Source organism: Toxorhynchites rutilus, chromosome 3 (assembly GCF_029784135.1).
Source record: "Toxorhynchites rutilus septentrionalis strain SRP chromosome 3, ASM2978413v1, whole genome shotgun sequence".
Classification (NCBI taxonomy): Eukaryota; Metazoa; Arthropoda; class Insecta; order Diptera; family Culicidae; genus Toxorhynchites; species Toxorhynchites rutilus.
In genome coordinates, this window is record NC_073746.1 from 230,464,604 (window position 1) to 230,490,001 (window position 25,398).

Below are 25,398 nucleotides of genomic sequence, written 5' to 3' on the forward strand. Positions count from 1 at the left end.
CAGAAAAACCTGTTTTTTCTCCAATTATGTATAACAAGTCTTATACATAGCGAAACATTTATCAATACAACATGAAGTTTATGATTGTTTGGAAATGTGTGAACTTTGGATACGTTCTGCCTACTGTAATGTATATTTTTGTATCTCATTTATTTATTTATTAGGCTGTTCGCTACGGAACGGGTGATATCCGATCGCGGCTCCTTGCACGCGATGGTACGGTGAAGAAATCCCGGCGGTGGGTCAGCGACACAGGCTGAAACAAATCCTGGATGTTGCTGGGAATTTCCTCAGGTGGGGGCAGTAGAACTACTGCAACGGTAACCAGTCGACTGTAGAAAACTTTACTATTTACTCTTTAGTCTTAAAAAAGACTTTTGTGGCGAAAAAGGCCTGGCAAGCTACACAATAGAAACACGTGTGTGACAATTTAACTATTATATGTATTTCGATGTTCACTTTACAGAGTTTGGATATGGAATGAATTGTTCTCGATTGCGCTCCACTATTTATACCAATTTGTGTTGGGGGGATTTATTTCGTCGATGATCGGATGTGATGTCTGTGTTTTGGAGATGGAACGGCTGGCTGTTGGTTGGTCCGTTCCATCTATATACGCAACAAGGCTCATTAGCATTTTAGCTGTAACAGAGCCGGGTTTAATCGTGTACGTGTACATATGTTTATGTTTCTATAAATTATAAATTACACAGTAGTTAGTAGTAGCCATTTAGGCGTTAAGTTTTCTGTTCCATTACATTGTGGTAAATTACACAGTAGTAGCCATTTAGGCGTAAGGGTATTCTTTCTGTTCTTCCATTGTTCAGCAGACCGGACAGCGGAGACAGTTGATATTGATCATTGTTGGATTATTTATAGAACAGCAGCCGTATTTTTCTTGCAGAGCAGAGCAGTTGTTTGTATGAATCGATCTTTGTTCCACCGTGGATCGATTTCCATCGCTGATGATGGTTGCGTGGACGTAGTTATTCTATAACAACACAAAGATGGTCAATTGAGGGCCCTGAGTTTGAACTCACGATCGATCGCTTGGTAAGCGAACGCGTAACCAAGTGGCTACGAAGACCTCCCTATGTAATGTATATTGAGTAGTCTCTACTAAAATTAGACACAGAAAAATGCAAATGCAACAATAGAATTTGGAAGAATAGAAAAGACTGGGCGTTTACCTCACCTTTTTACCGATTCTGCATGCAATTACTGATTACTGATTACTCCACAGTACAAGTGAAGTGATAAGGCCATCATTAACACTCCGTCGGGCGCAACTGATCTGGTAGGCACATCACAAACTTTTTGGATTGCCCCGTCCACTCAAAACGTCATTCCCACATCCCAGAATTGTTTCTCACGTATTCTTCGAACTTATTGGTCGTTATTAATAGTAGTTAGCAACTGTTTCTGTAAGAAAAAAACAAGGTTATAGAGGCTAAAAGAACATTTTCTAGCACATTTGTCTACCAGAAGTTTTAAGCATTTTAATTTTGCAATACACCGGTTTTTTTTTACAAGCAGTGGACTATTGTTTGATGAAATGTGAAAAGTGTTCCTCACTGAATCAATCAAGCTTGATTACAGGTTCAAAAATTCATGGTGGGACAGTTATGTCTAGAATATCAACATGGGACAATTGAGCTTGATGTTGTTTTTTGTTTAAATTCTGGGAGTTTTTTGTTTTGTGTTTTCCGGAAGATTAGGCATAAAAACATTGTTTTATGAAGAAAAGTGAAAATTGTCGAAAAGTAACATCTATGACACAACTATGCGTAGAACGGCAGTATTGTGCCCGACGGAATGTTAATATGCAATCCAATTGAATCCGTTCAATATTCCACTTGTATGGTTTAGCCGATGGAATATACACGTTATATTTTGGCAACCCTTATTCAGTTCGTGCTTGTTCGCATGCTCGGGAAAATCAAATCGAACGAACAGCAGGATCCGTGAAAATTGTGAGCATGAGAGAGGCAGAACAAAAACGAACTTGTTGCAGGTCAGGAGAATGCAAGGTTGGTCCTTGTATCCCGTTTCTCCTGGCAATCAGTTGATATCGAGGTTAGTTTTAGTTGAACCGTCGTGAGCTTCGCATTCGCTAGTAGTGACAGTTATGAAGCGGTTTTTTATGCAGTTCGCTTTCGTGTGGATTTTTTCTCTTCGTTGCCGTTGATTTGCGCGCTTCAGAGAATGGTACGGCGAGTGGGTGCTTCCGGCAAGTGGGTGGCGGTGGAGTTGCATGGTACGCTACGCCGTCTGCAGATTTTAGTTCTCACGCTGTTCCCACAGCTGCCGTGAATAGGTTTATTTTGCATATGCCAGCCGTTCCTATTTTCCGCTCAGTCTCAGAGCTAGTGAATATCACGAATGTCAACTTGGGCTGCAAGACTATCGTTTCACGTTGTGCAAGCTTACTGTTTACGACGGGCATCAAAATGATGGCGCTAAAGCTTCGATGGAATGGCATATAACTCCTCGGGAAGTGCTGGGAATAAAAAACAACGTGAAGCGTGTTTATTTTTGGTCGCTTATACGTCGCTCGGGTGCATTTACGAACAATGCTCGGTGTTCTTCCGGACCGTCCGGAACCGGGGAAGGGGAAACCATGTACATAACCACTTGTCACCTGCGGTCTGTAGGATATTATATGCCTCCTGTGGCGATGATGGCAAGAGAGGCAGTGTTTGTGTTTTGGATGGTGCTATTCGGAGAAACAATGGATTAAACGTTGCTCATCGAAATCGCAGACTAGTTTTCTTGGTCAATGAAGAAACCTCTGGAGTTGGCATTTTCTATTGAAGGATTTGAAGGATATAGCAGTAGTTCCTCGAGAAGGTTCAGTGCATGGGTCTGACAGTGCATATGGTGCTATAAAATGAAAAAGAAAGTGATAAAACTACAGATCAATATTATTGTCTATTTTTTTTATATCTTCCTATCCTAAACTGCGAATTCTTGTGAATTCGAGCTGATAGATTCAAAATAAAAGTTCCATTTGATAAATCCGTAAACAGTACAAAGAATACGGTAGTAGTGATCCCAATGGCGCTTTGTTGAAATTCATCGTAAGTAATAATCCATTCTCAGTGTACACGCTTCGGTTACTCGGATTTCAAATATATAGAAGTGATCCAGGTTTCGTTTTATAGTAGTTAGATACATAGAAGAAAATGTAAATACAAAACTCGCAGACACAAATTTCTGCATTACTCGAGAATTAATCAAGCAAATGAAACCAAATTTGGCATGTGGAGGTTTTAGGATGCAATAAATGTTTCTATGGTGATAAGATACTCCTTCCCCCTCTCTTAGAGGTGGCTGCCATACAAATGAAACACAATTTTTTGAATTACTCGGAAATTAATCAATCAAACGAAACCAAAGTTGGCATGTGAAAGTTTTAGGGAATAAATGTTTCTATGATGGTTAGACAGTCCTTCTCCCACTCAAAGGGGGGGCTGCCATACAAATGAAACACAAATTTCTGCATTACTCGAGAATTAATCAAGCAAATGAAACCAAATTTGGCATGGGGAGGTTTTAGGATGCAATAAATGTTTCTATGGTGTTAAGATACTCCTTCCCCCTCTCTTAGAGAGGGCTGCCGTACAAATGAAACACAAATTTTTGCATTACCCGAGAATTAATCAAGCAAATTAAACCAAATTAGGCATATGGAAACTTTAGGGTGCAATGAATGTTTCTATGGTGGTTAGATACCCCTCCCCCCTCTCTTAGGGGTGGCTGACATACAAATGAAACAAAAATTTCTGCATGACTCGAGAATTAATCAAGCAAATGAAACGAAATTTGGCATGTGGAGGTTTTAGGGTGCAATAAATGTTTTTACGGTGGTGAGACACTCCACCCTCCTCTCAAAGGGGAGGCTGCCATACAAATGAAACACAAATTTCTACATTACTCGAGAATTAATCAAGCAAATGAAACGAAACGAAATTTGGCATGTGGAGGTTTCAGGGTGCAATAAATGTTTTTACGGTGTTAGAATATCAATCAATGAACAGTTCTGCGATTGGACTCATGAACTTGCGCTTAGTAAGAAAACGAGAATGTTTGATATTAAAAAAACAAATTTTGGGCGGGACGAAGTTTGCGTGCTCCCGTGGCCGAGTGGTTAGCGTCTCACATTATCATGCCGGGTGTTCGGGTTCGATTCCCGTTCTGGTCGGGGGAATTTTTCGTCAAAGAAATTGCCTCCGTCTTGCACTGTGGTCACGCGTATTCTAGAGCTTGCCACTCAGAATGCATTCAAGGCGTGTTATTTGGCATAGAAATCTCAACTAAGTACTAATAAAAAGGACGCAAGTAATACTACGTTGAGACGGCGAAGTTCCTCTAGGAACGTTAGTGCCATTGAAGAAGAAGAAGAAGGTGTTTGCCGGGTCAGCTAGTTGACGTATAAAATTAATGCCAATGAGCTCGCCTTTTTTTGAAAAAGTATTATACTTGCAAATAAATTGGATTTTAGTTCCATAGATCTCGTCTAGTTGCATAGGAATATTGAACGAAGTCCGACAAAACGTCTTTGATTGTTGGATTTGTTATGTAAAAAAACCTCAGCTTTCAAGAAAAAATATAAAATAAATGTATAGCGCAATCTATCTTTAACCGAGAAAACTATGAAAAACTGAAATAATCAATAATTACAAAAACAAAAATGCAAATTTCTCGAAAGTGTAATATTTGTTCAAAGAAGACTAGATCATTAGCTTCAATTTGATATGTCGATTATCTGAATCGGTCTAGTTGCACAAAAGTTATGATTTTTTCAAAAATGTCTTTTTGGGAAAAATTGGGAAAAATTGGATTTTTTAACCATCGGTTAATTTTATAATTTGATTACTCAAAACCGAAAAAAAATAACATCTCTGATTTTTGGATATGTTATGTGAAAAATCATCAGCTTTCAAGACACAATTCAAGAAAGACTAAGTAATTGGTTATAATTTGATATTTCGACCATCTGAATCTCTACAATTTGACAAGAAGAAGAAGAAGAAGAAGAAGAAAAAGAAAAAGAAGAGGAAAATTTTCATTTAGTTGTGATTGCGAAATGACATGAGAATGATCTCGCTTGTTCGTCAAGCACTATGCTCTTCTCTTCCAACCCCAATTCTTTTCTGCCGCCGCACAAGGGTCCTTAAGAAAATTTAGGCGGCCAAAACCCAAAAAATGAAGTTGCATAAAAACACAAAAATCCTACTGTCTCTTATTCTAGGATGTTCAGGGCATCTAGGACCTCGTGTTTTACCCCATTCCGCGCCCGCATCATTGCTCTGGCAACGCGATAATATACCAGCTTCGCATGCTCGCCGGTGCCACTATTTCGCGTGTGTTTTTCTAACATGTGGTTTGGTGAAGTTTTTAAAGATTTTTTTGGCTCATTATGTTTCTTGAAGCGTTTTTAACGGAGAATTTGAATTTGTTGTCAGTTTCAAAATTCGGTTGGTTGTAGTATGTGTTAACTCCACACAAAGTAAGTACTATTTTGGATGTTTTATTTTGCTTCGGATGGACTTATAAAACTTGTCTCGCATTTCCCCGCAAATTTTTTTTAATGAAAGTGTTCCTCAAAGTGTCTTTTATCACTCAGCACTTTTTTTTGTCACCCGAAATCCCGCCTTTTAGATTTTTCACAATATTAACCCGAAATCAGCCATTCCATGCCAAACCGATATAGTGGTTCTCAGATTTTCGTAAAAAGTGATAGTTTTGTTCTTTATCGCAAAACATTAGACCCGTATTTTTTTCGTTTTTCCAGTAGGGTGACCATTTCCATTTTAGGGTTGTCCGAAAAATAAATTTTTCCTCTTTTTCCCAAAAATGACTTTTTTCAAAAATTCATAACTTTTGAACTACTAGACCGATTTAGATGATCGACATATCAAATTAAATCCAATCGCCTGGTCTTTTTTGAAAAAATACTATACCTGCAGAAAATTTGTTCTCGTTATTATTGATAGTATTCGTTTTTTATTATATTCATAGTCTCTGGACCAAGAGCGCTGTATTTTTTCGTATTTTTCTGAAAGGCTGAGGATTTTTCACATAATATATGTCGAAACCAGAGAGGCGTTTTTTTTTTCGTTTTTGAGTTATGATTTTTCAAAATTAACCGATGGTTTGAAAAATCATTTTTTTCCTCTTTTTTTTTGGTTTTTTGGTGAAACCGAGTTGTAAAATGAACTCTGCGTATCCGAAAACATGCATTTTGATACCAAACACAATAAAAACTGAAAATTTTAAACTTTTCCCCCTTGCGCCTCCCCTCCTACCTTTTTGATTTTTTACGTAGAACTACGTCTTTCATTAAGGGTGCCAAATCAGAAAACAGGTCACGTTTTTATGAAATAAAGTTAACGTTAATAACTATTTTTGCCGCGAACGGATTTTGGCGATTCACATACTAAACGAATCGGAAATTCCGTAAGATTTGTTTAATATGCTATACATTGGAATCCACTGGTTTGTAAATGGTTAAAATTCATGAAAACTTGAGGCGTTTCCATTTTCCCACACATTTGTTCTGTCCATTTGTGTGCTTTCCCGAACAGACCTGTCAATAACGAGCAACTTATCGACGACCAACGGAGGGGAAATCGTAGGATTCAAAGTCCCCATGAACAAAGGAAAAGTAGAAGAATGAAGGGGAATACTTGCCTAGAGTATAAACAGTGGATCTCGTTGAGGCAAACTTTCATTCGGCATCGGACTGTTGAGCAATCCAGTTCACTTTGCTTTCGCTGCGCTTCGATCTAAGATTGGATCCCACCAGTGGTAATGCAACTTGGATATCGTCGTTTGGTTTTTCTGTTCGTTTTTCGCGTTATTCGTATCGTGTGTTTTGACGTAGAACTACGTCTTTCATTAAGGGTGCCAAATCAGAAAACAGGTCACGTTTTTATGAAATAAAGTTAACGTTAATAACTATTTTTGTCGCAAACAGATTTTGGCGATTTACATACTAAACGAATCGGAAATTCCGTAAGATTTGTTTAATATGCTATACATTAGATTCCCCTGGTTTGTACATGGTTAAAATTCCTGAAAACTTTAAGCGTTTCCATTTTCCCATACATTTGTTCTGTCCATTTGTGTGCTTTCCCGAACAGAGCTGTCAATAACGAGCAACTTATCGACGACTAACGGAGGGGAAATCGTAGGATTTAAAGTCTCCGTGAACAAAGGAAAAGGTAGAATAATGAAGGGGAATACTTGCCAAGAGTATAAACAGTGGATCTCGTTGAGGCAAACCATAGAGGCGAATTAACTTCAAAGTTTAAAGCCTCTTAAAAAACAAAGAAAGAAAAGGCAAACTTTCATTCGGCATCGGACTGTTGAGCAGTCCAGTTCACTTTGCTTTCGCTGCGCTTCGATCTAAGATTGGACCCAACCAGTGGTAATCCAACTTGGATATCGTCGATATCGTGGTTTTCCTCAGTTCGTTTTTGGCGTTATTCATATCGTGTGTTTTTCTTTTCGCGTCATAAATTGGACGCTTCGCGTAGTGTATGATGAGCAAGAAGAAGAGGAAGGCAGGCTCGAGTCCTGCAAAAAACGAACGCATTGCCAGGGGCAATAAAATTTCGAGGCAAGCGTCATCTAATGATGTACACGATGTTGGTGCAGTGAAAAGCGCTCACACTGAACCGAGCCTTCGCGAGTGTGACACCGCATCGAACAACAGCGAAGTAGGCGATTTAGGCGCGTCGGTCGAAAATGTAAACGCCGTTACCCAGACAGCAACCTAAATCAAGCTCCCCCCGCTAGTGGTGAAGGCGGTCGCTCTTGACAAAGTCATCAGCTAATTCGCATCGATGGGTGTTACAGTAAAGAACAAGCTGTGAGGCATAAATCAGTCTTTTTCCAAGCTGTTAACATGGTTTGTTTTCCGTCATCATAAGGGCTTCGTTGGTGCCTTTGAGAATGTATCAATGCATTAAACTGACGTTATGGCGAAGCAGGTGTTAAGGTTGAGCCCCAAAAAAATATTTGGGGAATACCAAGCATCTTGAATGTCTTACTGGAATGTTATAAGTTATTTGGGTTCGCGTGCCAATCGCAAAACTGCCTTCAACTATGATTGCATTTGCGCTAATCTTGATAATAATGAAGCATTGCTACTGTTTTCGAGGTTGTTATTAACAAAAAGAGTTTATTTTGCTTGTTTAGTCACTAAGAAAGTAAATGTCGTTCTGGAATTTTGTATGTGATTAGATTAGAGAGAGCCAGTAGCAAAGCCTCCTCCGCTAAGGGTGACAGCTGCGCTTCCCTCGAGCATGAGAAAGTAATGCAACTTTTTCCGAGGCCAGTAATATTAAAATAAGCGTTTCTTTTGAGAATAGCGCAAAATGATGAGAAATGTTTATATTCCTAGTAGTTTCAAGTCGCCAATGTATGGCGACTTATATAAAATAACAGTGTAGTTCTACGTCAACAATGCGGTCGTATCTTGGACACAACCTCTTATAATTTTTTGGTGAAACAGAGTTGAAAAATGAACTCAGCGTATCCGAAAACCCCAGTCTACCAAAAATTGGGTTTGTAGCTAAAAAATCTGAGTTTTGACCGCCTAAATTTTCTCAGGGACCACTGGGCCGGGCTGAGTCGCATTTTTTGTCAAAGCAGCAGTTTTATAATCGAATGTTCAGAAATGCCGCTTTCGACCGATGATCCCAATTGTCGGGACCTAGAGAGCAGGTAATATTTGCACTGGGTATTCCCGAGGAGGAATCGCTTCCTCCTTTAAGCGTTAATAATTCTTTTTCGGCTAAACGAAGTGGTATGCTTTTCCGGTTAAACGAAGTGGTATGCTAATCACTTTATTCGTAAGATGAAATGTCTAAAAGTTATATGCGTGTTACTTATTGATTGCTATGCCAACGGCCATCCTACGTTCACCTTGCGGTTATATCACAGATATCACCCACTTATAGTTTTATTTTTTCTCCAAAATTACTTTTTTCAAAAAATATAAATGCTGACCTACTGGACCGATTCAGTTCATCGACATATCAAGTTAAAGCCAATTAGCTCTTTCTTGAAAAGATATAACACTTGCAAAAAAAATGATTTTGTTTTCGTAATTATCGATTGTATTTGTTTTTTGTATTGTGCATGATTTCGGGGCTATATTTTTTTCCTTGAAACTGAGATTTCTTAACATTACTTTGTCGTGCAATCTGTCATTAAATCCACACTGAAAAGGGAGCCATAAACTGAAAAACAAACGAAATGTTTATGCTATTTAAGTTCACTTAGTTTAAATAAAGAGTTTGGATGAGTGCAACACACAGAAAATCTCAACAATGTGTACAACATCTCTTCATCTTCTTGCTACAATCATCTTGTATTTGTCTACAAGACTGTAGGTAAATCAATTGTTCCGATACTCGTGGGTGTAGACGATTGAATAATGTAATAGCAAATAACAAAGAAAGTGTGAGAACGCTATGTTCGGCAGACACCTTTGCAGAAAGTGAATAGCATAAACCGGTGATTCAACTGGGAGTGAAAATTTCGTAATACAATTCATGTGCTCAGTGGTGCGAGCCAGAATCTCCAGTGAGAATGTTGAGATGGCTTCTCCATGCTAGAGGTAGCTCTGAAGACACTTGCCGGAAAGTCAAGTAGCATCCTCGAGCACCGCATGCAACATCCGCCCACGTTGGCTCCCTGAAGAGTAGTAAGGAGGGCGATAATTGTGATAGTGATGGAATAGATTATGGTTATAGTGATATTTGCAACTGCACATGAGGATGCACGTTAGTGTATAATAAAGGTGTCAAATTGTCGTGTTGGAAGCATTATGAACTAGTACTACTGAGTTATTTGGGAGTCATTTTTACCTAATGACTATCATATCTGATGCTTTTCTTTCAACAATCATAAAATTTTCAATAATACAAGGAATGATTACCATTTATGTTACTTGTTTGTTAGGTGATGAAGTGTATCCAAGAATTTCATTGTGCATATACCATTTGCAACAAACAAATTTATCAGGAAGAATCGGAAGCAACTAAAACCGGAGAATAGCTAGTCTGAGTGTTAGACATGACTCAATCGTAGCTAAACCGTTAGCTGATTTCTTTCTGGAACAATCAAGATCTTCATTCGTATGATGAAGTGGCAAGTAATTGCAATTTCCAAGTTTTCTACTCAGTGGAAACAGATTTTGTGCTCCGCAGCTCAACGACCGGACAGTTGGAAAAGGAAAAGAAATTTCTTTGGATGACTCTACAGATTTTCTTCTACTTTGTGTTTCCTTGTTTGAATTGGAGGAAACACGAACACCCAGAGTGTTCTGCTTCTCACCCAGGAGCCCACGGGTACTTAGCTCGTTAATGATTGAATGTCGTGACGAGTTTTTTTTTGCATTGAAACATAAGTTCCAATTCATTGAACCACATTATTGAACCACATTTTTGAACCACATAATTGGTTGAGTGTAAGAAATGTGGTTTAGTTTAATATTACGTAAAGTAATGTAGCAAGTTTAACGGAAGAAATAGTAATTTATCCATAGTGCAAGAATTCAGTTAACTGGACAGATTCTACTTGATTGATCTTCATTTCCTCGAATTGCACTAATGTTCCCGAAGAGCTTTGCTTTACGTCTACTTTTTGTTGGTGTGTGCCAAGGGCCAGTGCATCTGTGCAAGGCATAATTTTCCTCAAAAAATCGTTCCTATCCTTTTCCTCAAATTGATTGCTTCTACCACGATAAACATGAATTGTCAATTACTTAAACATGAGAGCTATCTATTTTGTTATTTTATTTTATTTTATTGTTTCATTGTCAATCAAATTTGTAGACCAATACAATAATTACATTAATACTATTTAAAACTACTTACTTGAAACTAAAAAAAACTAAAGAGAGCTGGCTGGACAATTTATCCGTTTAATTCCGTAAAACTATTTTAACAAGTTACATAATTATTTTTTTTTTATTTATTTCGTCAAACCGACGTAGACTAAATATGCTGGCCAAATATTACAATTTTTTCTATTACATTTAACTATATCTTATTCTATCCAAATAGTCTTAGAGCATTGACCTTTACATGGTTACATCAAATATTTCACTGTGTTCGTTACAGAGGCTCAATAGGACTATATTTGGCATAATTCGTTCTTCGGTAATCTATGTAGAAAATGTTAGAGTTTCTCAGGTGCCTAATTGGTGCGTAAACATTTAGGTTTCCTAATATTTCTTCTGAGTCCACTCGTTGTGATATGATGTCAATAATAAATAGAATCGTGGTAGATTTCCGACGTTCTTTTAAGCTTTTCATATTGGTTAGCATGCAACGTGCCTCATATGGAAAGAGATAGTATGAAGACCAGCCTAGTTTACGAAGTGCAAATAATAAAAAATGTTTTTGTACAGATTCAATTCTGTCTTCGTGTGAAGTTATGTAGGGGGATCATACAATACTACAGTATTCGAGAATTGATCTGACGTATGTAATATACAATGTTTTTATTGTGTACGGATCGTGGAAATGGTAACTAAAGCGTTTGATGAAGCTCAACATATTATTTGCTCTATGGATGATTGTATTCTAATAATCAACGAAGGTTAGTTTTTAATCTAAAACCACGCCTGAGTCTCTTACTCGTTGACATCTACTGATGGGTTGATTTCCCAGCTTAACACCGTTGTTTAATGGTGTTCTTCTTCTTGTAAAAGTCATCAAAGTGCATTTCATAACATTGAGCTGTAATAAACTCTTAGTGCACCAATCATAAACTATGTTAACTTCATTTTGGAATGTTTGAGAGTCTTCTTCATTCTTTATTTCAATATACAGCTTCATAAAGGGTGTGTCACATCAAATTGCATCACGGAAAAAACGCTGTAGAAATTTAATTTTTAGGAATTATATCTTCAGCTTTCGCTTATAATCAGATAAGAGTGTATAGATCACGTTAGCCATGCTTCACTGTAAATTTTTCGTAAATTTGGAAAAATGTCGTCGAACGAAAAAGAGCGTCGTGAATTAATCCTGCGCACTCATTTCGAGAATCCGGAGTTGTCACATCGGGACATCGGTAAGATGCTGGGAATCGTCCAATCCACGGTCAGCAGAGTAGTAAAACGATACTTCGAGAATCTAACCATCGACCGGAAGGTGAAGAACGGCAAAAATGGATGCTCCGTCAGTGAAAAAGATCACAAGCGCGTAGTTAAGCAGTTTAGACGTGATCCGAGAAGTTCGGTCCGGGATGTCGCCAATAAGCTGAATTTGTCAAGTTCATTCGTCCAGCGGACCAAGCAGCGGGAGGGCCTGCGTACATACAAGGTTCAGAAGGCTCCTAACCGCGACGAAAGGCAAAACATGGTGGGGAAGACGCGAGCCCGGAAGCTGTACACCGAAATGCTGACGAAGCCGCATTGCCTGGTAATGGACGACGAAACCTACGTCAAAGCGGACTTTCGTCAGCTGCCGGGCCTGTTGTTCTTCTCCGCAGAGGACAAATTCAGCGTTCCGGAGGAGATTCGCAAGCAGCAACTATCCAAGTTTGCCAAAAAGTACATGGTGTGGCAAGCGATCTGCGCTTGCGGAAAGCGGAGCACCCCCTTCGTGATGACCGGCACGGTAAACGGGCAGGTTTACCTTAAGGAGTGCCTACAGAAGCGCTTACTACCACTATTGAAGCAGCACGAGGGCCCGATCTCGCTTCGTGCCACTATTCAAAGGACGTGTTGGAGTGGTACGAAGCCAACGGGGTCACCTTCGTGCCAAATGAACCCGCCCAACGCGCCGGAGCTTCGCCCAATAGAGAAATATTGGGCGATTATGAAGCAGGCCCTCCGGAAGAACCCAAAAGTTGTCAAATCGGAGGCGGACTTCAAGAGAAAATGGATTTCTGTTCAAAAAAAACTACAACCTGACGTTGTACAGAACCTTATGGACGGGGTAAAGAGGAAGGTGCGAGCATACGGGGTTGGGCTAGAAGTATGAATAAAAAGAAAATGCCAAAAGTTGTTTAATAGTTTTTATTTTACTGTCTAAAATTTTCAAAAGGATCGGTCTACTGGGCGAATTTATACAGCGTTTTTTCCGTGATGCAATTTGATGTGACACACCCTTTATCATCTGCGTAGATAAGTGCCTTAACACTGTTAAGAAAAACGCAAACGTCATTAACATTAACATATATTACAAAAGTGGTCCCAAATGAGAGCCTTGAGGAACTCCGGATGTAACAAATATTGGTTTTGTAATTTTCCCATTAAACCTTACTATTTGCGTGCGGTCAGTCAAATATGATTCTAGCCATTTCAATAGCTTGACTTCTATCTCTATTTTTTGAAGTTTACGAAGCAGTAATGGTATATGAACACGATCGAAGGCCTTACTAAAGTCAGTGTATAGAGCTTCAACTTGATTACCATTATCCATTGCATTCAAAGTGAATATGACAAATTCCAGTAAATTTGTTGTTGTTGATCGTCCTTTGAAAAAAACCGTGTTGCTTATTCGTAATTCGTGTCTTTGGTTGTTGAAAAAGTTTTTGGTTTATTATGGCTTCAAAGAGTTTTGGTATGCAAGAAATAATTGCTACTCCACGATAATTTCTTACATCGGATCTATTACCGGATTTGAATATAGGTACAAGAAAAGAGTTTTTCCATATTTCTGATTCTGATTCCAATGACTTATTGAAAAGCCATAAAAGTGGATGAGTTAATTCAGATGCCAAATTTTTTATAAAAACCGGTGTAATTCTGTCAGGACCTGACCCTTTTGAGACATCAAGCTTTTTTAATGCGTCAAATTTTTAAATGTAAGTTAGTTTTCTGACTCCAACATCACATTGAAATGCTGGAAGAAATGCAAAGAAGTCACGGTCTGGGTCCTCCTCAGCTGTTTCAATATAAACTTTGCAATGTTGCAAAGAGGTTGCAAATTTTTTCTGGGTCATTCCCCACGGTATCATCAAGATGCTACTTCAATATTTTCCACACTTCTAAATAAATCCTGCCAATTGATATAGTTAAGCTTACACCTAATTGATTGGTAATTTGCTTTAGTGTAACCACAGACTTCCTCGAATTTATAATCAAATGGTTTTTGGGTGTTATCTATAAATATAGAATATTCGATAGCTGTGTGGAAGGCTTCATTTTTCCAAAGTGGAGTTAATGATTCAGTCCCACAAAAATCTTCGGTCGTATTTGTCAACAAAAAATCCAAGAAGCATTTTTTTACGAAAATTCGTTGAAAAGTTACAGCCAAAAGTATGAGGTCACCTCAAAGAATATAGTATTGCAGTACGAATTTTTGAACGCGTTTTCTCGAAACCATGTTTTTACAACTGGTGGTATCGATATCTCAGGATCTACTCGGCCGATTTGGCTGAAATTTTATATCAGCATGTAAAAATGAATTATCTGGAGCGTTACATAGCCGTTGTTTGATATCTCATTTTATCGATTTTTTATGAGCCTCTAAACAGCGATTTTACATGAAAAATAACTCATTTTTAACATTCTTAACAGCTCACTCTTCAACACACAATAAGAAATTCCACAGAATGGTTCTGGACCAGTGAATGGTGAGTTTGAGCCGTTCCTGGCAAGTTTATCTGCTCGCCCGTTTCCCTCTATACCGCAATGGCCAGGATCCTGTACAGTTGTACCGAACTTATCTGACTTAGTTGCCGTAAAAGGAAAATGCATTTCCAGACAATTTTTGAAGATCATTTGAAAGCATCAAGTGCCGCTTCACTGTCTGAGAATAACATCTGCATGTATACATTTTCTTTTGATGCAGACATTTAAACATTCTATTATTGCAGATATTTCTGCCTGAAAAACTGTTGGCAGGTTTCCCATAGCCACAGAGATTTTTGTTCTGGTACCATACACCTCCGGCACCTGTTCTGATTCTCATTTTCGACCCATCAGTGTAGATCATGATTGAACCATTACGAACACTGGGACCACCTTCATCCCATACTGAACGTGAAGGTTTGCTTACACAGTATGGAATGTCGTAATTTGTACTAGGTTCTATCCAATCGCTGTTCATCTCTGAGGATGGTCCTACGGGTAAGAGATTCAGGATGATCAAGTGATCAATTTTATCCCCGTCTAGAATTTTTTTCCCATGTTTTAAGCTTTAGAGCGCCAGAACATGTTGGGTAGCAGGTGAAGGATAGCCTCCAGTGCCTTCGAGGATGTGCTTCGCATTGCTCCAGTAATTGCAACGCATGCTAGTCGTTGGAGTTTGTTTAGATTTTTTATAGCTACAGTCTCCTTGGTTTTTGGCCACCATACTAATGAGGCATAGGTTATCCTAGGCCGCAGTGTAGGCCCATATAACCATTTTTGGTTTAAGACCCCTAGATATTTCAATGAAGCGATGCATTTTATTTCCTCTCCTCCAAGATGTATAGACTGCAGATGCTGTTTTTTTTCTTGTTGGTGAAAATAATAATTGTTATGCTCAGACCGTCTGTGATACACCAAGATTGTGTAAGGTTTAAGGCCATCTGAATTCTGCTCGATATCACGTCATAGAACTTGCCACGTGTCATTATGACTAGATCATCGGCAAAGCCCACGATTCCAAATCCTTTTGCCTCTAAACTTATCAGAAGGTCGTCAACTACTAGTGACCAAAGGAGAGGTGGTAAAACGCCTAATTGTGGACAACCTTTAATGCAATCACAGAATAAGACGACCCACCCAGCTAAGAGGTGATTTGTCTGTGTGTGAGCATGTTATGGATCTTTCCGACTAAAGCCTGTCCACGTTAAATTTCGGACAATTTCATTTCAGTGTAGTTTATGAAATATTTCACTAATCAATGAAATATTTCACTTGCATGACAACTGAAACCCTCATCTTTATTTCGATGTCCAACATGTTTACATTCTTCTTCAGTTTGGTAAAATAGCGTCGAATCAACGAACGGCAGCAAAATCCAAAACTGTCGGTACGCGATCTCGCCAACAAGCTAAAACTGCCGAAGAGCCGTGTTTAGTGTGTAACTGTGGATCGGAAAGTTGGAAGCGGAACAAATCGAAAAGTATGCTCCCGACAGATGGACCGAAAAGTGGTTGCCATTATTGAGAAACATCTCAACCTTTCAGTTAGAAATGTGGCTCAAAAGGATGGAAAATCAAAATCATATGTACAAAAAGTGAAGCAGAGGCATGGACTGAAGGCGCACAAAGTGAAAAAGGTGCCCAATCGTTATGATAAGCAAACTTTCTCTGCAAAAAGCCGTGCTAAGGTGCTCTACACCCAGTTTTTGCAAAAATGTTTATGCACCATAATGGGCGATGATATGTTCTCAGCTTCCGAGTCTCGCTTTTTATACTGCAATGCGAAGGAATACCGTAGCCGAGTGTTTCCGGACCAAGATGCAGTCTAAATTCTCCAAAAAGTACTTGGTTTGGCAGGCCATATGCGGTTGTGGCCGAAAAACCAAATCTTTCGTCTCTACCGGCACTGTCAACAAAGTCTACGAGAAGGTATGCCTCCAGCTATGCTACCATTCATAAGAAGCCACGACTCTCCAGCGTTGTTTTGGCCAGATTTGGCCTCTTGTCACTATGTAAAATCCATCCTGGAATGGTATAATGTACATGAGGTCAAATATGTGCCAAAAACAGCAAATCTACCGAACTGTCCAGAACTTCGCCCAGTGGAAAAGTACTGGGCTCTGATAAAGCGAAAACTATTTGAAACTAAGAAGAAAGCGGATGGCATTAATGATTTCAAGAGGAGATGGAAAAGCGCCGCCACCAGCATATCTGAGGATACTGTACGGAACCTAATGGCAGATGTTCCCAAGAAAGTTCGTGAATTTTACGGACAACGTAATTAACATCGAAGTAAGCTTTCCGTGTTTTAGATATAAGTCTATTTTACTGAAATAAACAATCGGTTTTGTTGTATTATGTGAATTTTTGTTTTACTGGTATCATCTTGGTGTTCGAAATTTAACGTGGACAGGCTTTATACATTTATCGAAGTGTCTTCTCCTCATAGCCTGTGCCATTGATAAATAAGAAGCATTATCAAAAGCACCTTCGATGTCAAGAAAAGCGCATAGTGCGGTTTCGTTTGATGAGAGAGATTTTTCTATTTTTGTCACAAGCGTGTGTAGCGCTGGAATGAAAACTACTTTAACAAGTCCCCATATCGAAAGAATTAGAGCACATTCAGACTTGCCTTGAAGATCTTGATTAGAGGTGGAATTAGTTTTGATTCTTCATTTTGAATCAGAGCTGGAAAAATCCCATCTGCACCTGCAGATTTCTATGGTAGAATGGATCTCACCGCGTTTACTTTTCCGGCCCTCGTGGAAACTTATCCAGCATCTATATTTGCGACATCCTCTGCGCTTTCAGGCCCCGTGATTAACCTTCGAAAGCATTTTATGTCGCCATTATAGTCAGGATTTGTATCCGCATAGACAGATGTAGATCCCGGGAATTGAGTCTTCATCAGTAAGTCTAGTACTTCTGAGAGGGTTTTTGTGAACGAACCATCATCCTTTTTGAGAGAACCAAGTCCGTTGGAGTGGTCCTTTTCCAGAGTCTTATTGAGTCTAGAAACGCCCACAAGTTTTAAGTCACGGGTCTCTGAGGGCCTCAGATTATCTGGGTTTTTTGGAGCTTTGAGGTTCCTCGTCTATTGGGCCCGATCTTCTTTGTATACACTGCAGTTTTTTCTGAGCTGTGATTTGGCGCTGATTTGAATTTGTTTTCCTCAGCTTAGTTTCGCCAAATCTTAAGTCGGAAACTTCACTGTAGTTTTTGCTAGTGAGTTGACGCATGGAAGCTTCATCGACAGTTAGTGTCCAGTCCGCGTGGATTTCATTGGGATTGGATCTCTTGAGTATTCACCACTTATCGGTGGAGAGATTTTCGTTTTGGCTGTTTGTATTTTTTGCGTCCAGAGCAACCAGTTTAATATCATCTTCTAGGGTTATCCTGGGAACCACCTTCTTCAACCATTCCGAAGTTTGATGGTCTTTACAAGAAAGGATTAGATAACCTAACTTATACGAGCAATTGAAAAACTTGGTTTTCACCGGTTCTTTTCATTGTTGCTCTATTGCAGTGAGTAGAGCATTCTGGATGGCATCTAACTGAGCCCTAGTTAGGATAACCTTCGGGAGTATTCCAACTTTGATCTGCTCCAAGGCTTCCCTTAAGAAGATTCCAGATTCGACGATGTTGTTTTCTGAAGAGTGTTATGAGCATCGTTTTTTTTACTTTTACGGGAACAGGTATTTTGGTTCGATTTTTTAAAAACCAATTTTTCGTCGCTACTATGTAGCTCCGATCATCGGGAGCCTTTTGTTGGCCCACTGGTATGCCGACTCAGTGCTTGCAGCCGAGCTCCCTTTGCAGGAATCCCAGCTGCGACCAAATTCTTCAGTTTTCTTCTCTGACCCTTGGTGAGGTTTTCCTTCCACGAAGAGTTGATCTCGGCTAAATCTACCATTGCAGTTCCAGTTTTTGTAGTGACGTTACATTCGTCACTTTCATCCTCTAGTGACTCACAGCGAGTCGGAGTATTGAGGATGGAAGAGGAGCAGGACTGGACATCCGCAGGTGCGTCGCTCAGTACTTCATCCTCTTCTACACTCATAGATCTCTATGATGGTTCTTTTCGACAAAGAGAGGCTGCCGGAATCCAAAAAATGATATTGTTATTATTATTTGGATTATTCATACAAGTCCCACGAGTCTCGCGGTAAAGAAGGTCCGCTGCATCAGGGTCGACTTAATGGAGTAAGGGCAGACGATACTGTGGAGGGTGCCCTGGTACTCTACAGGCTCTGTTAATGGCAGGGTACTTGATTAAACCCCACGACCTTCGATAACAGCTATTACAACCATCCTCTTTTTAAGGGCTTTGGACTCACTGCTCTGGTTCTCAATTATTTCAGGTTCTTATACGGACATGCCATTATTGAGATCCGTCATTCACAGGCGGAGTTCTGTCAAGCGAGAATGAAATATGTCAACGTTAAACTTTGACACTTTGGATAAAATTACTGTTTGTACTTTTTGGATGAAATTAAGCATAACACCGTAAAAACCACTAACTTTCACGTTTTTCACTTCTAAAATGTTACTTAAATCCACTATTTTGAGAGTTTCATAACTGTATCCTGTACTAAATTTTCTTATCTTTTAAATGGAAGCCATAGAATTGTCCTACATAGCGCAATTCTTGAATAAGAGCCAGTTTAAGGCAAACAGAGTCCGAAACACAGAAAAGGTTCATTATTGAAATTAGAACATATGCTAGCATATGCTTAGAACCAGTGTTGCCACACGTTCAAATTTACTGGAAAGGTACAGATTTTTTTTCGTTATTTTTGGTACAGATTCTGTACGGTACAGGGTACAGATTTTCTCTGCGTTCGAAATTTCTTACATTTGAACCAAGCAAACATTAAGGTACGTGACGACTTTTACATGGCAGTATCGCTATTAATTGTTTCAATGTCCAATGCTACTAAATTTGAAGATAATTTGAAAAGTGGTAAGAATTTTTAGGCTGGAATGGCAGCAAAAGATCTATCAGAACAATGGACAGCGAAAAGTAGATTTTTTTTAAGGATATTTGTCGCATTTGTTTTCGTGGAGCTAATCAAACAAATGAGAAAAAGATTCGATTTTGGTGATCCGACAGTCAAGGCTGCGCCACTGTTGAATCGCAGAAACTTTCCCAATTCGACAAGAATTAACGTTGTGTTAGTGGCGTTTCCAGGGTTCTACGATGGGAATATACTAGATCTGGGGAATAAAGTCCGTACCTTCAAGGTAAAATTACTTCATAAGGAATGGAAAGTTTCAGAAAAAGTTTAAGAAAACGAGAATTTGCCGGATTGGTGGACAAACGGTTCGTCGCATTCTCGGCGCTTTGATGCCTTGTTTATAACGTTCTCACTATGCCTTACTCTTCGGAAACTGTTGAGCAATGAAAGCCTGAAAGCCGTTGAGCCTGAAAGAATTCGGATTTTTATATGAGAAAGGTATTTTATGATTCAAAGGGGATGAATCGAAAATTAAATTCTTCTTTTGTATTCAAAAAACGAAAAATATATGTATAGAAACTTATAAAAAAAATATTTTTGGCTCAATATATAAAGGATTCGATTACATACAGTGAAAAGAAACGGAGACTGTATATAATGGAGTCCTCCAACCTACCTGTTCCTAGATTTGATGGAATTTCAAATATGTAACGAAACAGCCAATAGCGAACCCAAAAACGTCGCAACATTGTATGAGTGCAGTGTTATCTCATAAAAACTGCCCGGATGAGCATGGGAAAGTCTGATGCATATACCAGCAGGGTTTACTGTCTGCAAAGGATGCAACACAAGCGAGTAAAAGCAATTTTGAAGCAGCACCATGAATCATCTCGACGTCAAAGTCAGCATTTATGAAGAACTTGCATTTTGAACCTCTTCTATTCAATTTATCGCTAAAAAGGCGATACAAGAAAGTCGAAAAACTCGGTGCTACTAAGCCATCAGTATTCAATAATCCACCGTCGCCAGAGGATATTTAAATTGAGGAAGCGTTTTCATATTCAAGCTCTGGCTAGTAATGCAGGATGCAGGATGCTATGTAGTTGTTATGGATTTATGCCAGAATAAGACAATTTAAAGCATACCGGCATCGAATGGATTTTCCCGAAAATTGCAACACTTGAATGAGGCTGTCACAGTCTAGTATGGCGTTAGGTTGAATTTTGCTCACGTATATACCCTTACACTCCTGTGACACGTTTCAAAATGTATAAGAGAGCTGTGATTGCAATGAAGCTATCTTCTATAGTTTCAGCGGTAGAATGTTGTTAGAATCGGGACATTTGTGGGCAACACTGCATTTTCATTTTATTTCTGCATAATCACTCTCATTCAGAAGAAGCATTCCGACGATTCCGACTGATCCAAAGTTGCCGGGATTTCAAATGAATGCTACGGTCCGGCTGTTGTTTCAAAAATTCATGCTTCGTGTATGAAAGTTAAAATTTACTATACATTGCATATAAATGCTTTACTAGAGTTGTTCCGATTTGATCACATCAGACCAAAAGTTTTTATCTCTCTGATATGTGGAAACAACCACATCGGGCTAATTCAATTTTCGTTGGAACAACAATGTTGAAACATACAGCTGCTAAACGTATAATTTTATTAGCATACATTGAATCAAATTCCGGTTCCATTTTGTTACTGATGAAGCTATGGATTCCAGCACAGGAATAACAATGCGCACACAAGGGAGACGAGGGATTCGCAACAAAGCTGCCACGTGGCATACGTAATTGGAATTTATTGCCGTATGGCTATTCGCTGCGAAGAGGTGTGCCACGAATTCATCATGGGAAGCGGAGCCTACATTGGTATTTTCCTCGAAATAATTTGACTGAAAGTTTTAATCGGTTAGCAATATATTTCAGCGAAAAAAAATATGAATTCTGATGTGATTTAAAACACAAAAGCTTATTAACAATTTCCTTCTAAATGTAGTCATTCTCGAAATATTTGAAAAAATACATTTCATTTTTTTTTGCCTTTTTTATAGTAAATAGACCCTTTTAATATGTTTGTCGTATTATACCGCCATGTCCATGAAATTTTATGAAATTGCTTATAATTTCCAACAACTTCTCCAAATATACGATTATGATTAAACTATATATTTTGAAGTTACAATAAAAGTGAATTCAAGAAAACATTTTTTTTATCCAAAATATATATTTTTATTAAGGCTCATGAAGCGTCAGCCTGACGGGGCCGGGAGTTCAATATTTCGACAATGTTTGCCTTACAACTATGTTAGTAATATGTAATCGATTACTCACGGTTAGTATTACAAGAGCAATTCCAAATTAAATCGACGAATGACAAAACATGAGTATTTTTGATTCCAATGAAAGTTTGTATTCCTTTTGGGTTGAAGGAAATATGAGTTTTCCACAGCAATTGGGATTTTTTTGACTCAAGCGTAACTTTTGAAAAGGGCGTATCGATTTTAGTAGGAGAAATCTTTGATAATTTATATCTCAAAAACTATGAGTCGTACCGAAATAGTGTCTTGGAAAGAGTTATAGAGTATTGATGTCTGAACATGAAAAAAATATACACTGAGAAAAAAAATTAGTACTCTTTTTTTATTTACAAAAAAAAAATAATATGCAATATCCAGTCATGTAGAAAATTTAAAAAATGGGTCCAAGATGGTAAAACTATTTTTGACGAACTTTGTGGAACATCTAATTTTTATGAATTTTCGAAACTTCGAATTTTTGTACGTTAGCAATCATTTTTAGCCACAAATTATGATTTCTGATGTGATTTGACATAAAAAAGCTCAATATAAATCTCCTTCTAAATGCTGCCATTCTCGAGATATTTTGAAACATGTTTCTAATTTATTGTCTTTTTTATAGTAAATATTCCATTTTAATATGTTTGTCGTGTTATAGCGTCATGTTCATGAAATTTTATGAATTTGCTTATAATTCCCAACAACTTTTCCAAATACATCATCATGGTAAAAATATATGTTTAGGAGTTACGTTGAAAATCATTTGAACACATGTGGGTTAATATTTATTTATTTATTTACCATCTTTGGTCACAGACCACACAGACTATTTAGACATTCTTAATTCTATCTTTAAAAACTAGTCTACTTATGTTGAAATCAAAAATATCGTGCACATCGTTAAAAAGCCTACAGCATCTATCTAGCGGATTGTTATATCCGTATGTAGTACGGTGCCCTTGAACTCTGAGAAAGGAAGTGCTTCGGAGTTGGCGGTTCGGAACGTGAATATTAATATTTTGCAGTATGCTGCCGCAGTCAATGTTGTTGCTTAGTACGTCGTAGATGAACAGCCTTTGCAGAAAACTACGCCGGCTCGACAGAGTTTGGAGTCCGATGAGCGCGCATCGATGTTCGTAAGGCGGTAGATTGTCGGGATTTGTCCATGGGAGCCGCCGTAATGCACTTCTTATAAAACGTTTCTGGATTTTTTCGATACGTGTTACGTGCACACTGTGATACGGGGCCCAGATCTGCACTCCATACTCTAATACGCTGCGAACCAGAGAACAGTACAGTGACTTCATGGCATGTACGTCGTCAAATTGCGCTGTATTTCTTCTCAGGAAGCCAAGCATGGAGTTTGCTTTAGTGACTGTCATCGATATGTGCTCGTTGAATCTCAATTTCCTGTCTAAAAGTAGCCCAAGGTCCTTGATAGAGCATACTCTCACAAGCGGTGACTCATTCATCGAATATTCGAACGTGACCGGTGTTCGACTACGGCTGAAGGTGATGATTTTGCATTTGGCTGGGTTTGCCAACATTCCGTTCATCTTACACCACGATGACAAGCGTTCAATATCAGCTTGCAGAGCCAGGCAATCAACCGTCGTCTTGATAATGCGGTAGAGTTTTAGGTCATCTGCATACAAGAGCTTGCAGCAGCTTAGGTGGTCGCATACATCGTTTAAAAAAAGTATAAAGATGAGAGGACCAAGGTGACTACCCTGAGGAACCCCGGACGGTAGTTGAAACGCATTCGATGCGGCATCGTGAACCTTCACGAAAGCTTTCCTGGACGAAAGGTACGATTCTATCCAGCGAACAATCCACGAAGGAAGACCGAGGCGGCTCAGTTTTGTGATAGCGAGACCATGCGGAACTTTGTCGAACGCCTTGGAGAAATCGATATACACGGCATCAACTTGACGACGCTTCTCGATGGCACCAACCAGAGTGTTAGTGAAGGTCATCAGATTGGTAATGGTGGAGCGTTTCTTCATAAACCCGTGCTGAAATTCCGAGATTAACGATCGGACTGCCGTGTACAGCTTATCGTGTAGCAGTCTTTCCAGGACTTTCGCCAAACAGTCCAGTATCGAGATTGGACGGTAGTTTTCCACGCTGTGAATGTTTCCAGATTTGAAGATCGGGGTTATGGATGCTAGCTTCCATGACTCAGGAAAGACGCCGTCAAGAAGTGATCGATTGAAAATAAACTTCACAGGGATGGTCAATGATGCAGCACAATTCCTAATGAAGGAAGGTGGAATTCGATCCGGACCAGGACCTTTCGAGGCGTCAACAGAAGAGAGGGCTTTGAAAATATCGTCGTGGCTGAAGGTGATTTGCTGTAGACGAATATCAAAACTCGGCAAGTTATCGATGTATTCCTGCGGAGTCGGAGCCTGATCGACTTCGTAAACGGTTCGGAAGAATTCCGCAAAGATATTAGCAGAGCTAGCAGCGTCAGAGGAGCTTTGACTACAGTATGTAACGTCCACTGGAATACGTGCAGAGCCTTTTCGGGAATTTACGAAATTCCAGAAAGATGATGGATTTATCTTGAAACTACTCTGCAAATTGTCAATGTACTGCCGAAAGCTAAGTTCATGTAAACCACTATACTCGGCTTCAGCCGACTGTACAGCAGTTTTATTAGCAGCTGTTTTGGAGCGGAAATAACGTTTCCGAGCTTTTCGCAGACGGTTACGCAGATTACGGAGTTCGGAATTCCACCATGGTTGTGTGAAATTTAGGGAAGGCTTACATCTTTTAACAGGAACGGTGTCTTGAATTATTTGATATATGTTGTCGTAGAAGGCAGAGACGGCTGCATCAATGTCAGAGAGGTCAAGAAGCTCTGTCCAATTCAACGAGCCGATTCGCTCGTTGATAGCGTTAAAGTCACACCGTGCAAAGTCACGTGGGTGGTGTTAATATAAAACGTAGCGATATTAAAAAAAGTTTTTCTTATCTTAATACAAACTTTTAACATGTTATACATGTTGCGCCAACAGAACACAACATTTATAAAAGGAAAAAATATAATTCTCTACAATTTGGTCAAATAATTTCTATATTTATCGGAGTTTAAGAGATACTAATAATAATACTAGAATTTTTAGCATTTATTTTTTATCAGCATTTATTTTTATCAACTAACAATTTTGTTGTATATATATTAATTTTTTACATTATTTTCTTCTATTTCTATACACATTATGATAACTTGCTGCATTGTCGTTAGAGTACAACTTTGCTGCTACTTCATTCTCGGATACAGGTACAAAAGAATGATACTTTTAGGTACCTGGAATTTGTTTGGTGTTATCATACACGCTACTCAACTCTTCCACACCCTGATCATATTCTTCTTGTGACATAAAGGGTGTGTCCCATCAAATTGCATCACGGAAAAAACGCTGTAGAAATTTAATTTTTAGGAATTATATCTTCAGCTTTCGCTTATAATCAGATAAGAGTGTATAGATCCCGTTGGCCATGCTTCACTGTAAATTTTTC

The 25,398-nt window shown here is 38.9% G+C and overlaps 1 protein-coding gene across 4 annotated transcripts in view; it reads left to right on the forward strand.

The window, feature by feature from the left end:
* The window catches only part of LOC129775748 (dopamine receptor 2), a 347,010-nt gene that overhangs the window by 221,475 nt on the left and 100,137 nt on the right, over positions 1-25,398 (forward strand). Inside the window, exon 1 of one of the 4 annotated variants that reach the window (XM_055780814.1) lies at positions 2,098-3,080. The exons of 1 other annotated variant lie outside the window; for it this stretch is intronic. The gene's annotated coding sequence lies outside the window, so the exon portion shown is untranslated. Of the gene's footprint in view, positions 1-2,097; positions 3,081-25,398 lie in introns of those variants that run through there. 2 more of the 4 variants (XM_055780815.1, XM_055780816.1) reach the window with 2 other exon arrangements.